Source organism: Lemur catta, chromosome 8, assembly GCF_020740605.2.
Source record: "Lemur catta isolate mLemCat1 chromosome 8, mLemCat1.pri, whole genome shotgun sequence".
NCBI classification, from domain to species: domain Eukaryota; kingdom Metazoa; phylum Chordata; class Mammalia; order Primates; family Lemuridae; genus Lemur; species Lemur catta.
In genome coordinates, this window is record NC_059135.1 from 17,150,333 (window position 1) to 17,168,152 (window position 17,820).

General features: G+C 41.5%; 1 protein-coding gene across 3 annotated transcripts in view; it reads right to left on the minus strand.

Moving 5' to 3' along the window:
- Positions 1-17,820, minus strand: part of TTLL4 (tubulin tyrosine ligase like 4) — a 40,815-nt gene that overhangs the window by 21,813 nt on the left and 1,182 nt on the right. For 2 of the 3 annotated variants that reach the window (XM_045560066.1, XM_045560064.1), the window contains exon 1: positions 15,295-15,435. The exons of the other annotated variant lie outside the window; for it this stretch is intronic. The gene's annotated coding sequence lies outside the window, so the exon portion shown is untranslated. Of the gene's footprint in view, positions 1-15,294; positions 15,436-17,820 lie in introns of those variants that run through there. 3 annotated transcript variants of the gene reach the window in all.

The following is a 17,820-nucleotide window of genomic DNA, read 5'->3' on the forward strand; positions in this document are numbered from 1 at the left end:
AAGAAGTGCTCAAAATGCAACCGCAACATGTCAAAAGATCACAGGAATAGCTAACATCACATTTAATAGCAAAACATTAGCTGCTTTTCCTGTAAGACTGGGAACAAGGATATCTACTCTCCTTCTTTTCTTTTCTTTCCCTTTCCCTTCCCTTCCCTCCCTCCCTCCCTCCCTTCCTTCTTTCTTCCCTTCCTTCCTTCCCTTTCTTTTTTCAGACGGTCTTGCTGTCTTATTCTGTCGCCTGTGCAGTGGCATCATCATAGCTCACAGCAACCTCAAACTCATGGGCTTCAAGCAATCCTTCTGCCTCAGTTTCCCAAGTAGCTGGGACTATAGGCTCGTGCCACCAGACCCGGCTAATTTTTTCTATTTTTTTGTAGAGATGGGGTCTTGCTCTTGTTCAGGCTGGTTTCAAACTCCCAGCCTCAAGCAATCCCTTCACCTTGGCCTCCCAGAGTACTAGTACTACAGGTGTGAGCCACCATGCCCAGCTGCTCTCCCCATTTCTATTAGATCCTATACTAGAAATACTAACCAGAGCAACATGATAAGAAAAAGAAATCAAAGATCAAAAAAGAAGAAGAAAAACTGTAATTATTTGCAGGACACATGATCTTGTACACAGAAAATCTCAAGAAATCTACCAAAAACTCCTACTAGAACTAATAAGCAAATTTAGTAAGGTTATAGGATACAGTATCAATACACAAAAATCAATTTAATTTCTGTATACTGGCAACAAACAAGTAAAAATGAAATAAAATAATTCCATTCACAATATCATCAAAAAGAATAAAATACCTAGGAATGGGGACTTACAGTTCCAAAATGGTGGCACAGAAGCAAGCTGGCTTCACTCCCCCCAACAGAAAACCAAAAAGAAATATACAGCACCAAGATTATCACTAGCACTATCCCAGAACTCAAATACGAGAAGATAGTTCCTAGGGCCACAGAGAAGTAAAAAAGCTCCAACCAGATGGTAAGAGAATCAAACTTCCATATCCATGTCACCCTCCCTCCAATCTCTCCAGGACCAAGCACATAGAAAATTTTCTCCCGACTCATGATTTCTGCACTGGAAAAAGTGAGATTGAGGTAGACAACCAGCTCTCCCATCACCTTGGGTTCCCTGGCAGGATATCTGTCCCTCCCTTAATCCATGGGAAGTACTGAGAGTACATGAAGGGAGAAATTTCCCTGAGGATAGCCAGAAACAAAGGGAGGAGGAAGGACTACCATCACCAGACCTGGAAAATCTGCTCTCTAACTCAACCAAAGGACACACAGAATCAGAGTGACTGGTTGGCAGCACCATGCTGTAGGTGGTTCATTCCACAGGGCCCCTGGGCACAAACCCCTAGCCAGCCTTCCCATATTGCCAGCATAACCCCTTTGGGACCGCTCCCAACTGGGAAGGACAGTGCCCTGATTGTTTACTAAAGCCAGGGCAAAGCTGGTCTTAAGGTACCATCTAGTACCAAAAAGATGGCAATGATCTAACAGGGGGAGAAAAAAAGATATTCAACTGGTAAATTACAGAGAATCTCTAAGCAAATATATCTAATAATAATGAAGACAAATCAGACAGAGAAGGAATAAATAATCCTTCAATGCAAAGACATAGACGTATATCCCCAAGAAACAACAGCCAACAGGGAACAATGACCTCAAATGGACAGAGCAAATAATCAATGACTGACCCTAATGAGACAGTGATACATGAGATCTCTGAACAGGTATTCAAAAACAGCATTTTTAGAAAACTCAGTGATCTCCAAGATAATACAGAAAAGCAATTCAGAAATTTATCAGAGAAATTGAAATAATAATAAAAAAAATCAAACAGAAATCCTGGAACTGAAAAATACATTTCTTGAACTGAAAAATTCACTAGAAGCTCTCAAAGCACAATGGATTAAGCAGATGAAAGAATCAGTGAGTTTGAAGACAGGCTATTTGAAAAGTAATGAAGATTACCTACAAGATACAGAAAATTACCTCAAAAGACCAAATCTAAAACTTATTGGTGTTCAAGAGGGAACTGAACAAAAGCAAGGGGTAGAAAGCAAGGGGTAGAAAGACAACATTTTTCAAGTGCTGAAAGACAGAAACTGTCATCCAAGAATACCATATCCAGAAAAACTATCCTTCAAATATGAAGAAGAGATAAAGTCTTTCCTGGACAAACAAAAGCTGAAAGAATTCACCACCATCAGACCCATCCTACAAGTAATGCTAAAGGGAGTTCTTCAATCTGAACAGGGAAAAAACCATTAACTTGCAAAAAGAAAACATTTGAAGGTATAAAACCCACTGGAGAATCCCAGATACTCTAATACTTAACTGTGGTATGCAATCCATTCATAACTCTAGTATGAAGCCTAAAAGACAAATCTATCAAAAACAATAATAGTTATAGGAACCTGTTAAGAGATAGGCAATATAAAAATATGTAAATTGAGACAACAAAAAGTCAAAATATGGGGGATGGTGTTAAAGTGTAGAGTTTAATTTTCATTTTTTTCCTGTTCTTTTCTTTATGATCTAAGATAAGTTGCCATGTCTTCAAAATAACTCATTATATTTATATGATGTTCTTTGTAAGTCTCCTGGTAATTATAATGCAAAAACCTGTAATAGACCCACTAAAAATAAGAAACAACAAATTAAACCATACTACCAGAGAAAATCACTTAACCACAAAGGAAGACAGTAAGAAAGGAATAGAGGAGTTACAAAACCAGAAAACAAGCAAGAAAATGGCAGGAGCCTTTACTTATCAATTATAACACTGAGGCCGGGCGCTGTGGCTCACTCCTGTAATCCTAGCACTCTGGGGGCCGAGGCGGGAGGATCGCTCTAGTTCAGGAGTTCAAGACCAGCCTGAGCAAGAGTGAGACCCCATCTCTACTAAAAATAGAAAGAAATTAGCCAGACAACTAAAAATATATAGAAAAAATTAGCTGGGCATGGTGGTGCATGCCTGTAGTCCCAGTAACTCGGGAGGCTGAGGCAGAAGGACTGCTCGAGCCCAGGAGTTTGAGGTTGCTGTGAGCTAGGCTGACACCATGGCACTCAAGCCTGGGCAGCAGAGCGAGACTCTTGTCTCAAAAAAAAAAAAAAAAATAGTAACAACATTGAATATAAATAGACTATGAATGCATAAAGAAAATGTGGTATATATGCACAAGAGAATATTATTCATCCATAAAATAAAATAACCTATCATTTGTAGCAACATGGATGGAACCGGAGGTGATTAAGTGAAATATGCCAAGCACAGAAAGACAAATACTATATGTTCTCACTCATATGTGGGAACTAAAAAAGTAGATCTCATGAATATACAGTAGATTGGTGGTTACTAGAAGCCAGGAAGGGATGGGGGGGATGAAGAGAAATTGATTAATAGATACATACATACAGTTAGATGGAAGAAATAAGACCCACTGTTCGATAGATCAGTACGGTGCCTATAGTTTACAATAATCTATTATAGAAGCCTAGTGTGATGGTACATACCTGTAATCCCAGCTCAGGAGACTGAGGTGAGAGGATCACTTAAACCCAGGAGTTCAAGGCCAGCCTGGGCAACATAGCAAGTCCCTATCTCTAAAAACAATAATAATAACCTACTGCACATTTTAAAATAGCAAGAAGGGAATAATTCAAATGTTTCTAGCATAAAGAAAAGACAATATTTAAGGTGACAGATATCTCAATTACCCGGATTTGATCTTAATACATTTTATGAATGTATTAAATTATCACATGTACCCTGAAAATCTGTGTACCAATTATGTATCAATAAAAAACAAATTAAAAAACCTAGGAATAAATTTAACAAAAGGAGCATAAGACATGTACATCAAAAACTACAAAACACTGTTGAGAGAAATTAAAGAAAATCTAAACCAATGAAGAGATATAACATGTTCAGAAATTGGAGGACTCAGTATTGTTAAGATTGCAATTCTTCCCAAATTGATTTATAGAGTAAAAGCAATGCCTATCAAAATCCCAGCAGGCTTTTCTGAAGAAATTGACATGCAGATCCTAAAATCTGCATGGAAATGGAAAGGACCTAGAGTGGACAAAACCATTATAAAATAAACAACAAAAAAGTTGGGGGTCTTCTACCACCTGATTTCATAACTTAGTATAAAGCTATGGTAATTAAGGCAATATGGCACTGGCCTGGGCATAGTGGCTCACACCTGTAATCCCAGCACTTTGGGAGTCTAAGGCAGGCAGATTACTTGAAGCCAGGAGTTTGAGACCAGCCTGGGCAATATAGCAGGACTCCATCTCTACAAAAAAAATTTTTTTAAAAATTAGACAGGTATGGTGAGATATGCCTGTAATCCCAGCTAATCAGGAGGCTGAGGTGGGACGATCGCTTGAGCTCAGGTATTCGAGGCTACAGTGAGCTATGAACATACCACTGTACTCCAGCCTGAGTGACAGAATGAGACCCTTTCTCACCAAAAAAAAAAAAAAGATAATAAAGCAATGGCATAAGAATAAACATATAGATCAACATATAGTATTATATTTTTAGGAAGTATCCAGATGTACAGAGGCATCATGTCTGTAACTTACTCTCAAACATTTCAAAAAACAGGTATATAAGAGATAGAATATGAATGAGTATTAAAACAAGTATGGTAAAATATTAACATTTGCTGAATCTGGGTAAGGGTAAACAGGAAATCTTTGTACTATTTTTGTAAGCCTGAAATCATTTCAATATCAGAAAAAAATTTTTTTTAGAAGTCATTACTACTTAAAGGGAAGTTTGATTTTCCTCAGACCAGAAGGCAGGTAGCACACAATCAATTTAAACTTTTCTTCGAAATTGTATGTCAGAAATGGATTTTACCAGGAAAAACTCAAGCCAATAAAGTTACTCCCTGCTCCATTACCTGAAGCTGGCTTGCCTGGGGGATCCACCTGTCATCCATAAGGTGCAAGAACCAAGGTCACAGGCCTCATAAAGGGCTTCACCTAAATAAGTCTTTTACAAATGTGGCCACCTTAATATGAACTAGTCATCCAGCACACACTACTCTACCTGCCAGTCAATTTGCAAACTATATGTTTCAGGGCAAGTTCAAGGGAGAAACCAAACACTAAGCCTGGCAGATAAAGTTTAAGGGAAGCATTTTCTCTGGCATCCATCAACACACAATGTGTGCGTGTGTGTTGTGGGGGGCGGGTGTCTCTAATACCTAGGGGTAAATGCTGCTTAAACCTGATTCTACACAAAACCTCAAAACACAGTCTTTGCTGTGCCCTCAACTCAGAAAGCAGTTGCTGTCAGCACCTAGCAGAGACACAGGAACAAATCTAGAGGCTGAGATAAGGACTTTAGAGCTAGAGACAAGGAAACAAGGGGACACTGTGGGAAGCTCAAGGGTTTCAGTAACCACCCTTGTTCAAGGGAGGAACACTTTATCTTTTAATCTCTTTGAAATTAGGCGGGAATGTGAGATTTTAATAAAGTCATGCTAGGGAAGTAGGAGGAAGACTAATGAGACCTGGAAAGATCAATCACATTCCTCCCTTGCCCAGTTACTCTTTTAGAGTCCCAGCAAGAAAAAAGCAACTGCACAAAGAATACTTCAATGAAAAATATCCAGGCAGAAGGGGCTCCGTCCCTGGGACAGGTGTCCATGCAACACAGAAACTACTGACATGCTTGTGATGATTTCAACCCACCCTCTGCTGATCTTTGCTTCTACTCAATCCATCAACAAGTTTTCCAGCTTCAAATATTATGTCCTTGAATCTGTCTGTTTCCCCATTTCCACTGCCATTACCTTACTCAAGCCACCATCATCTCTCACCTGCTGTTTACCCCTTCTTATAAACCTATTTTCCAGACAGTGACCATGGTGCTCTTTTTAAAATATAGCTCCAAGGCCCATGTGATCTGACCCCTATCTCTCTGACCTTATCCAGAGCCACTCTCCTCCCACCCCCACCAGGAATGGGGTCTTTGTGGTTCCCTCTGAAACACAGATCTCTGAATGGCTGGCGTGGTCTTTCACTCAGTATTCAGCTAAAAAGGCCTTCCCTGTCAACTCTGTCTAATGTTATCCCACCCCAATCATTCTCTGTTACCTTGTTTTATTCCCTCTGTTTCAATCCTCTACTACCTAACATTAGTATATATTAATATTTCCTTATATTTGCCTAAAGAAACAATAGAAGGATAAACAAAGAACTAATTTTTTTAAAAAATTACCAATGAGGTTGGTAACAAACATAGATAAATCTGTGTACACCTTTCTCTATAATTTTAATTTCTAAACTATATAAATCACCTAGACAAAACAAATTTAGACTGGGTGCAGTAGCTCATGCCTGTAGTTCTAGCACTTTGGGGGGCTGCAGCAGGAGGACTGCCTGAGGACAGGAGTTCGAGACCCTGTCTCTATCTAAAATAAAATAAAAATATTAGCCAGGCGTGGTGGTGTGCACCTGTAGTCCCAGCTACTTGGGAGGCTGAGGAAGGAGGATGGCTTGAACACAGGAGTTTGAGGTTGCACTGAGCTATGATGACATCACTGCACTCCAGCCCTGGCAACAGTCCCTGTCTTAAAAATACATATATTTTAAAATAAAAACTTGAATTATTTATGCATTTCTTTGCTATTTGTCTATCTTCTCTTCCAGAATGAAAGCTCTCTGAGAACAGTGACCTTTTTCACACAGTTTATACCCAGCCCAAGAATTGTAATCAGGCTCTTTGCATATATGCTGAATAAATAAATGCATCTACAACAGCAACGACCAGCTAAAGAAAAAGCAAACTGTTTTTCTACTCTATTACATTCACTCACAACACAGCACAGACTACTTCACCTCTGGTCATCAAAATGTATGTGTGGGGCCACACACACACACACGCACAAGAAGGAATTTTCCAGAGACCACCAGCTGGGTATCCTATAATTCAATCAATTCTGACATAGTGTCAGGTCCCACAGGTTAAGGGCTCAGTCCCACAAGACTGCTCCCACTTCAGATGTCAACTGCAAGCCCCAGGTTGTGACCTGTGCTTCTGACTGACCTGCTATAAATCGGGGTTCCCACAACCCCCTCATCTGGTTCAAGTAATCCACTAGAGCGGCCCACAGAACTCAGGGAAACATTTTACTTACATATATCCATCTATTATAAAGGATATTACAAAGGATACAGATGACAGCCAGATGGAAGAGACAGGGCAAGGTATGTGGGAAGGGGCTAGAAGCTTTTATGCCCTCCGTAGGAGTGCCACCCTCCACATACATCTACGTGTTCAGCAATCCAAATTTCTAAACCCGGTCCACTGGTTTTTTATGGAGGTTTCATTACATAGGCATGACTGATTAAAACACTGGCCACTGGTGATAATTCAACCTTTGGCCCCAATCCCCTTCCCAGAGGTTGGGGGCTGGGACTGAAAGTTCCAACCCACTAATCACAAGGTTCCTTTCCCTGGCAACCAGCTCCCCATCCTGAGGCTATTCAGGAGCCCCCAAACGTCAGTCACCTCATTAGCATACAAAAAGACACTTATCACTTAGCAGTTCCCAAGGGTTTTAGAAGCCACATGCCAGGAACCAGCAGAGACCAAATATATATACATTACATCACAATATTACAACGGCAAAGCCACAAGTTGGACCTCTGTATATTAAACAGGTGCTCCCCTCACACCACCACCTCCTTGTTGCTACTTCTTTACTCAGTGCACAAACTCTGCCACAGCTATACCAACTCCTTCAATAGTGCCTATTTGTCTTCCTGAGGCCAACTCCAAAATTCTCCACAGTCCCTCTTTTATCTTCCCCTACATCAAACCAATCTGCTCTCACAATTTGAACTATTAACTGCAGAATGGTCATTGTGTAGACTTGACCTCTCTCACGCTTCATCTCTGCATCACCAACTGTCTGTTCCACCTTTTCCAAATGCATGTCCAACCACTTCAATCCAGATTATCCAACTAGCTCTCCATTCCTGACCTTCCAATTTCCTTCAGTGGAACCTTCCTTCTCCAAATCACCTAAAAGGAAAACTTAAGTTACTTCTGACTTCTTCCTTTATTTCCCCAAAGCCAAACCAGTCTTAAAACTTAAGAGAGTCTCTTTTCTTAGCATTCTTCCTCCTTTCATTATTTGTACCACCATCCCAGATCTGGACTTACTGCAATAGCATGCAGACTGAAGCTTTTGTCTCCAGGGTTTGCCCCTCCTAATTCCATCCTGCAGGCAACCTCCAGATTAACTTTGCTCAAATATTGCTTAATCAGATCAATCCCTTTTCAAAAATTGTCCGTAAGTGAAAGGAGTGAACTAATAGCATCACTATTTTTTTTCTTCTCTTCATTCCCCTTAAAATCAGAGAGCCACTTGGCCTCCCTGCTGGCATTTCCTTTCTCTTTCTCTGGGATGCCATGCTGTCTCTCTGCTCTCTTCCCCGACCTCTTTCCTTCTGTCTTTCTTTTTCTCTCTCTCTCATTCTCTGTGCTTCTAAAAGATAAAATAAGTTTTACTTTTATATCTTAATCTCTGAGTGAGAAATCTTTCTCTACCCGTGCCGTGAACACCTACTAAGCTTTCCACCCTAACAATGAGCACTCACTAAACATCCCAGTGGCCTGCCAACCACCTGCATCAGAATAGCCTGGGGAGTAGATTCCTAAACCTCACCTTCAGAGAAGATTCAGCCTGTGAGGAGTGGGGCTAGGAATCTGCACTTTTAACAAACATTGCAGATGACTGTTATATGAATCATTACATAAAATCCAGATTTCTTAGCTGGCGTTCAAACACCCCCACAGTCTGCTCTCAATATTTCTCCTTTTTTTTTCCTTAAGGTTATTTCCACTTTGAACTCTGCCATATGAACTGTGCTGGTCTTTAAACATTAAACTTCTGGAGGAAACCTTTCAAATGCCTGTCTGCAGGCCTCTTCCTTCCGAATCCTTACCATATTTTATTCACCTTTGCCAGACTCACTTCAAGCCCCACCCTCTTCATGAGCACCTATTGTATAGCCCTCCCATTTGATACTTTGCCAAGGGTATCTTATACCCCTGGTTCACTCTCCACATGGATATGCCCCAAAGGCTCCATGATGGTTTTTATAGGAAATCTCTGTGTATCTATAACAGACAAATGTAGAGCCATTCTGGTAAAAGAGGGGTGGGAAAAGCCCTGCCCCTGTTTGCCCTCTTCTTTGGCAATACCGCCCAAGTTTTCTCCCCCAACTTCATGAGGCACTAAGGCTTCCTAGAAACAGATTTTTTTAGAACAATTGACCTGACCATGAAGGATATGTTCAATGTCAATTGTATCTCCACAGAATTGTTAAAAATAAAATAAAAAGTTGAATAAAGGGATAAGAGTGAATGCTAAACAACTGCAATTATATAGATAAACAAAATATCCTAAACATCCCTTTCTTTCTATTTGCATGGCTAGGCTCAGCCCAGTCTCTAATGCCCCCATCACTGAGTGTAGGATGTCCCTGGCTTCAGATTCTCCCCTTCTAAAGCACCAGTCTCAGGAATCTGAACATCCTACTTTGTCATCTTCTTGCAGCATTCCAAAACTGCCTACTCAGTTCTGTTCTCCAATCTTTATGGGGTAATTGTGCCTCAAGTTTCCTCCTTAAGTGAGCATGAATGATTAGTAGCCTATGTTAGAAAATCTACTGCAGTTGTCTCAACCACCAAGTCTCCAGGGGCCGGGCCCAGACCAACTTGGACAAGGCACCTATTTCTACAGAAAGCAATTATTCATTGCCACTAATTAAATCAGTCTCCTGTATTATAACAGGAAAGTGTAGCTCTTGGGATCTGTAGTTTCCTTTTCCTCCTTCATCTAGATGTTTCCCTTGGTCACCAGGGGAACTCAGGACATCAGAAATGGTTCAGTCTACAATCCACAAGATCTCTGATGAGAGTACTTCAATTGCTCAACAGCTGTGTTAGAAAATACTGACTTACCTGGAACCAAAGAGAAAGAGAGGAGTGCAGGAATCAGACTCATTCTCTCTTATGAGATAAATGCCAAGCTATGTCTCCTTTAAAGAAAGCTGGAGGAGCAATCAACTTCTTAAAGGCCTACTGAAAGAGGAAGGTCAATACCCCAACCCTAGTAAGAGGGGTCAGTACACAAGTTAAAGTCAGTGAAGTCATACGCAGTTCTTGCAGAACACACCAAAACAAGTGAGCAAACTTGAGGAAAAGATACAGGTTATAGAACCTAGAGCTGAGGGAGGTAAATCTACAAATTACTGCAAAGTGAAACCAGTTGAAGGCTTTGTATAATTGGGTGACTTCTTCTCCCACAGCCTTGACTTTATCAGCTTCAGAAAGAAACCTCTTTCCTCTTCCTCAGGTGATCTCTCAAGAAGCAGCCTTCAAAGCATGGTACACAGACCCTGCAGGGACCCTAAGACCCTTTCAGGGGTTCTACTAGGTTCAAACTATTTTCATGGGCAGGGTGCAGTAACTCATGCCTGTAATCCTAGCACTTTGGGAGGCCAAGGCAGGAGGATTGCTTCAGGCCAGGATTTCAAGACCTCATCTCTACAAAAAATAGAAAAATTAGCTGGGCATGGTGGCATGTGCCTATAGTCCCAGCTACTTGAGAGGCTGAGGCAGGAGGATTGCTTGAGCCCACGAGTTTGAGGTTGCAGTGAGCTATGAACATGCCACTACACTCCAGCCTGGGTGACAGAATGAGACCCTGTCTCAAAAAACAAAACAAAATAAAAAACTATTTTCACAACAAAACTATGAAGTTATGCCTTTTTTACTGTGCTGAACTTTCCACTGATGGTGCAAAGGCAATGGTGAGTAAAAGTGCTGGCACTCTGGCATGAACCAAGACAGTAGCACCAAGTTAGATTCTTCACTACTACACACTTTTTCACCACACAGTGAAACAATCAACGCCAGGTTTACTTGGTGGCACAGTAAAAGTTATATTAAATCTCGACCCTTGAGTATGCATCTTTTTCATATCCTGTGTGATAAAATGACAAATACATATATAAGACACTTATACTGCATACAGAAGATGATGGTTGTCTCTAAGTAAAGCGCTTATGTGATTGTTTGAATTGCAGGATTTTTCTGTGGAACACCATGTTTACTTGAAAGAATGAATGACACATTTGTGATAGTTATTCAGGCTTTGGTATTTGGCAAAGGTTCCAGAAAATGAAACAATGTAACACTGTCACTTCAAGGAAAACAATAACCGTATTTGTTGCCAGTGATAAAATTTGAGCTTCCAAGAGAAAATTAGAATTTTGGCAGAACTGTACCTGCCACCACGAGCTTGACAGCTTCCCAATACTTAACTGCTTTTCTGCAGAGATTGTGATAATATAAAGATGATTTTTTTATATTATATAATAAACTGTGGCAACATGCGGGAGACTGGCATAACTCAATGAAACAGTATTTTCCAAATACAGTCATGGGCTACATAACAGTGTTGCAGTCAATGATAGATAGACCACATATATACAGTGATCCCGTAAGATTATACTATATGTTTACTGTACCTTTTCTACGTTTAAATATGTTTAGATACACAATACCATTGTGTTACAATTGCCTACAGTATTCAGTACAGTAACATGCTGTAGCCTAGGAGCAGTAGGCTAGACTATATAGTCTCGGTGTGTAGTAGGCTACACCATCTAGGTTTGTATAAGTACACTCTATGATGTGCACACAATGATAAAATCACCCAACCCATTTCTCAGAACGTATCCCTATCATTAAGCGACTACATGACTGTATCACATGATATTACAGAAATCATGCAAAGTGAGAGAAACCAACGGATTTTAATGTAACTAAGTATGAAAAATTCGTTGATATCATTTCAGATGCCACACTGCAACCAACCTTTAGAAATCACTACTTGTTTTGTGGAGTACCAAAGAATACCCACAATTATCTGAGAAGACTATTGAAATACTCTTCCCTTTTCCAGCTCTCTGTGTGAGGCAGGATTTTCTTCATTATTCAACCAAAGCAACATATCACAATAAACTGGATGCAGAAACAGATATGAAATCCGGCTTTCTTCTAATAAACCAGACACTAAAAACATCTGCAAAAACAATGCCACTCTTCTCACTAATCTTTTTGAAACAATTGCTACTTATGTGAACTTATGTTAACCATAACTTAGGTTAAAAATGTTATGTTAGTAATGGGCTTATTATTTCTAAGTGAATTAATATTTTGGTTTCTAATATAATAAACATTGAGATATATATCCCACAGAGCTTTTTGAAGTGCATAAAGGAGTCCTGAGACCAAAAAGTCTGAGCACTGCCGGTCTAGAGAAGCAGTACCTGTCCAGGATATCCACAAGGGCTCCGAAGGGCAAGGTCCTTTGTATTTCATGGCCTGAGAGAAATCAGCACTCTTAGTATTTGTTCCCAGTTCTACCAGAAGAGAGGGTGAGAAGTTCAGGGTATTAAAGAAAAACTTTTTCTCTGCAATTCACTGACAGCCCAAAGCACCTGATCTCAGGCTAAAATCCAGGCAGACTGTGATGAGACAATTCCTAGGTCACAGAAAGAATGTAGTGGGAAAGCTAAACCCAACTTCAGATTATGAGTATCAGATAGATCCTGAAGTTAAAGCTTCATCTAGACACAGTTTTTCAGCAAGTAACAACTTTCTAGTCACATAATCATTTTTGTATTTGGTTATGTATTCTTTGTCCCCTTCCTTCCCTTTTCCTCTACCCACCCTTTCAAAGTTAGTGTTCCTCTGAGTTCAGTCTTCTCACTTTGCCTGGCAGAGAGCAAACACTCAACTAGTGGCAGCTGCAGGTATTACCACACTGTCTCCCAGAGCAATCTCTTTCATTCCATGACTTCAACCACTTCCTACATTCTCAAACTCTATCATCACTGAGACCTCAGAAGCTCCAGACCTACAGAACAACCAGCTGGGCCTTTCTACCTGGATGTGCTGCTGCACTACCACTCATGCAGTCACTAAAATCAGAAACCTAGGATCATTCTACACTGTTCCTTGTCCCACTCTCCCACATCTACACTGCCACCAGATTTTGTCAATTTTATCATCTTTAATATCTCTCTCTATTCCCACTACAGCAGCTATAAAGCCTTCATCATCTCTAGCCCGCACCTCTATGATAGTTTTCTCATTAGCTCCTTGCCTCCAGTCTAAAATCCTTCCTATTCAACCCACACATTGACACCATAGTAATCTCAAACACAAATCTGATGTTATTTTCCTGCTAAATATCTTTTTGTAGTTTTCCTGGAACATACTCTTCAAATGATTTTACTTCTGAATCCCCAAAAGAATTTTCAAAGCCATGTATTCCTTACACATATTAAAGTTGATATCTAAAATTTTTCATCACAAGTTTAAACAAGTTTATTTTTTTAAGAGGAGGTAGAAAATATTAAACGTCTTATAAAAAGGAATAAGTTAAGGATTAACTGAATATTTTATGACCTGATTTTATAAAATAGGTTTTGACTATCTTATTGAGTCACACTTAAAACTAAAAGAAATCTCTTAAAAACTTTTATGCAAGTTTTATCTAAAATAGCTTACAAGACCCATGTTCCCCCCAAAACATTCCAGTTACATTTAATTGTTGTGTTCTTCGGAATTCAGAATAATACAACATGGAACAAGCTTCCGTCTAACAGCACTGCATATTAGACAAGAAGCCTTCTGGGTTTGGGAGGTAACTTAAGTCACTAAAGGAGGTTTACCTGAAATCATTATTCCAAAATATTCCTCGTTTGGCATCTAAGGAGATTTTTACACTTGGGTCAATACACCATAATAAAATGTAGGAACTACGAGGGATCTGCACCCCTCCTCTTTTTTTTGTTAGGGCAGTTTTAGAAGAGTTCATTTGGAAGTTGAGGCTCTAGAAATTTATTCCACTAAAGCTATATATGCAGGTGCATCCCTTGGAAGAGTTGGTCCCTGATTTCCTGGTTTGAAAACCACTGCTCTGGAGGATACAGTTCTAACTCAGCAAAACATCCAAGGCCCTTTGTGATCTAATTCCTATTAACTTCTCTCTTCCTATTTGTCACTGGATGGCTCCCTCTAAACCCAGCTCAGGTCTGCCAAACTGTTTCCAGTTCTCTTTTCAGGACTTGCTGTAATTTTTCTTTTCTAAGGCCATTATTATCTGGAATGTCCTCCCACCTCTTTATTCCCAGAAAACACCTGATAATTTTCCAAGGCTCAGTGCAGTCCAATCAATACGTAGCTGGTAACTTTCTGGGCACCAAGGGGGTGCCTTTAATGCAAACAGTGTCTCCTATTTACTGCAAGGAATGGAAAGATGGGATGGAACACTATCCCAAAGGGTCCCGCAGATGCTTGTTGATTGGCTAAATCAACATGTGCTGAAGTTAAGGAAGATGTGATGTGGACTCTGAGAAAGCAGGGATGATTCCATAAAGGAAGGATTAACAGATTTCCTAGATCCAAAATGGGAATGTGAAGATCAGGAGGAATGGGGATAATGTAGCTTTCCAGCTAAGTCCGGATTAAGTACCTCTCTTCTAGTCTATCAGAGCACACACTACAGTATGGCAAATGCTTGTTTACTTGATTAAAAATTTCCCCTAGACTGTAAACTCCGTGAAAACATGCTTGTCTTATCGCCACTGTATCCCTTTAACGCCTTCCATAGTACCCTGGCTTTTTAAATATATGCCCATCTTTATTAAAAGTCCTTTAGTGAATGATTAAGGAATGGATGGATGGGTAAATGAACAGTTAAATTCCACAGGATCTAAGATCCCGTTTGAAAGTATTTCTTTATACATACTTTGGGGTGGGGAAGTGAAAAAGTAGGTATCCGTGCTAAATTCGGCTCTGAAGCCGAGGAGGAGCTTGGGCTCACACCCAGGCGACAATTTAAACCGCAGCACGGCGGGACAGAGGAAGCAGGGGGCCAGGGCGAGGGGATGCTGCAGGGCTCGGGCGCCGAGAGGCGAAGAAGACTAAGTTCACCGGGCGTGACCGAGGGGGAAAAGGGTTCCAAGAAGGCGAGCAGTCTCGGCCGGTGGGGAGGCCGCGGCCCGCTAGCCTCCCGAGGGACGGCGGGGTGGCGGGCCGGAAGCGGGGCTGGGGCGGGAGTGGCCGCAGGGCTGACTACCCGCGCGAACGGACCCAAGCAGAGGGAGGGGCGAACGCGTCGGGCCGGCGGAGGGCCCTAGTCGGTTCCCGGGATCCGCAGCTACACTCACCCAGGGGTCCCAGCTTCGCCCCGGCTCGGCGCCGGCTCCGCGCTGCTTCCTCCCTCGGCCTGCTGGGCGAGCGGGCAACCTCAGGCGCCCCTAGCAACCACGCACCGCCCCGCGCCCCGCGCGCTCAGCCACAGTCGCCGCTGCCGCCTGCCACTCACTGCACGCGCCCCCAGCGGACAGCTCAGGGCCTGGAAGGGGCGGGAGAGGCGAGCGGGAGGCGAGGGCGGGGAAGCTCAGGGGTTATGGGGCCTGGGGGGGCCGCGCCGTCACCTGCGTGGCGCACGCGCAGTCCCTTCCGTGCCGTGGAACCCACGAGCGGAATTCTGGGAGATGTAGTAGTCCTGAGATTAAAGCCCTGAAAGGCTCCATTCTGAGAATCCAGGACTCTTCTTTTCTACCCCGGTTTCACCTAACCTCTGTGGACTCTTTCTTTAGCCGTGCCTCAATTCGCTCTTCTGAAATCAAAGAGCCTAAACTCTATTAAAGAATTTCCAGTGAAAGCCTCTGAGTTTGACCCCAGGAAAGGGGAGATCACCCTGATTCACTCTGCCTCCCTACAACTCACCTTCCCACTAACCCCAACCCACCCCACAGGGCAAAATTACAACCACTTGCTTTAAGGGCTTCAAATGTGAACTTTAGGAAATGCTAGCTCAATTCATTATATCATTATTTCTCCAGGCAAGTGCTCCTGTCTCAAATGTCCCTGGATTTGGAAATCTAAAGGGAGCTGGAGGGCGAAAGGATCTTTTCTAAACAATTGACTACAGAAATAAAGGAGGAAGAGATGAAACTAATATGGTGAAAACAATCTGGACTAAAGCAAGTATCTCAATAAATCGATTTTAGGCAACAGTCGTTGATGGATGCTGAAACAGCTAGAGGACTGATGGGGAAATTTTACACGGGAACGATGTGTCATCACCTGTGTGTACTAGTCAATCTTAGATCATGAAACAGGACAGCTATGCATTGTGTCTCCTGATGTGATGCAATTTGAATTACAAAATATTTATGAAGTACAGTGTATTTTGTCAAAAAAATATTAAGTGAATTTAATCAAGTTTTGGCTGCAACTTCCAGTTTACAGGAAATAAAGAGAAACAATTGAATAACACTATAAGAAAGCAAGCAGACAAATCTAGAATGTGAGCCAATGTACAGCATGAATGATCTCCTCCTTCAACAATTTCAGGGTATAAAAATGGGGGAAAAGGCCAGGTGAGGTGGCTCACGCCTGTAATCCCAGCACTCTGGGAGGCTGAGGCAGGTGGATTGTTTGAGCTCAGGAGTTCGAGACCAGCCTGAGCAAGAGTGAGACCCCGTCTCTACTAAAAAGAAAGAAAGAAAGAAAGAAATTAGGTGAACAATTAAAAATATATAGAAAAAATTAAGACGGGCATGGTGGCGCATGCTTGTAGTCCCAGCTACTCGGGAGGTTGAGGCAGTAGGATTGCCTGAGCCCAGGAGTTTGAGGTTGCTGTGAGCTAGGCTGATGCCACGGCACTCTAGCCCGGGCAACAGAGTGAGACTCTGTCTCAAAAAAAAATAATAATAATAAAAAAAATGGGGGAAGATGTTGTAGATTATAAGAGAGTCAAGAGATAATCAAATGTAATGAGCACATCTTGTTTGGATCCTGATTCAAACTGTAAAAAGACATTTTTGAGACCATGAAGAAATATGGACTGGGGACATTAAGAACATAAACAATGTTAAGAAATCATTATTAATTTTGTTAGTTATTGTAGGGAGCTGAATGGTGCCCCCCCCCCAAAAAAGATTTATCCACGTCCTAATTCCAGGAACCTGTAAATATTACCTCATATGATTGAAGAAATTCAGGAAATGCCATTTCAAAATATGACACTTTAGTATGGTGATTATTTGGACTGAGGACACCTGAGAAACAGTAGATCCAGGCCAGGATTTTCTCTGAGTTCTTCTTATCTGCCTAAAAATGGATCCTCCAAACTCAATTGTCATGAATCCCCTCCCAGAGAATCTTATCAACCAGGGAAAATTAACTCAGGCCACAGGAGAGGAAACTGGAGGTTGATACCATGCCCAATCACCTATTCTCCTAAGGGCTGCTCTAACTTTTATTTCCCTTTTTTTTTTTTTGTTTTTTTTTTTTTGAGACAGGGCCTTGGTCTGTCACCCAGGCTGGAGTACAGGAGCCCAATCATAGCTCACTGCAACCTCAAACTCCTGGGCTCAAGCTATCCTCCCACCTCAGCTTCCTAGAGTGCTGGGATTACAGGTATAAGCCACTGTGCCCCTGAGAGGGGGCAGTGGCTTACATGTTCAAAATATATTCAAAATCTGACTACTTTTTACCACTCCATTGATGCCACTGCAGTCCTCATCCAGCATACCATCATCTCCTGGACGGATTAATTGTAACAGCCTCCTAACTGCTTGCCCTACTTCCCACTCCCCACAGTCCATTTGCAAGAGCAGAATGAAGAGTGATCCTTTTAGAATGTAAGGTAGATCACATCATTCCTCTGTTCAAAACCCTTC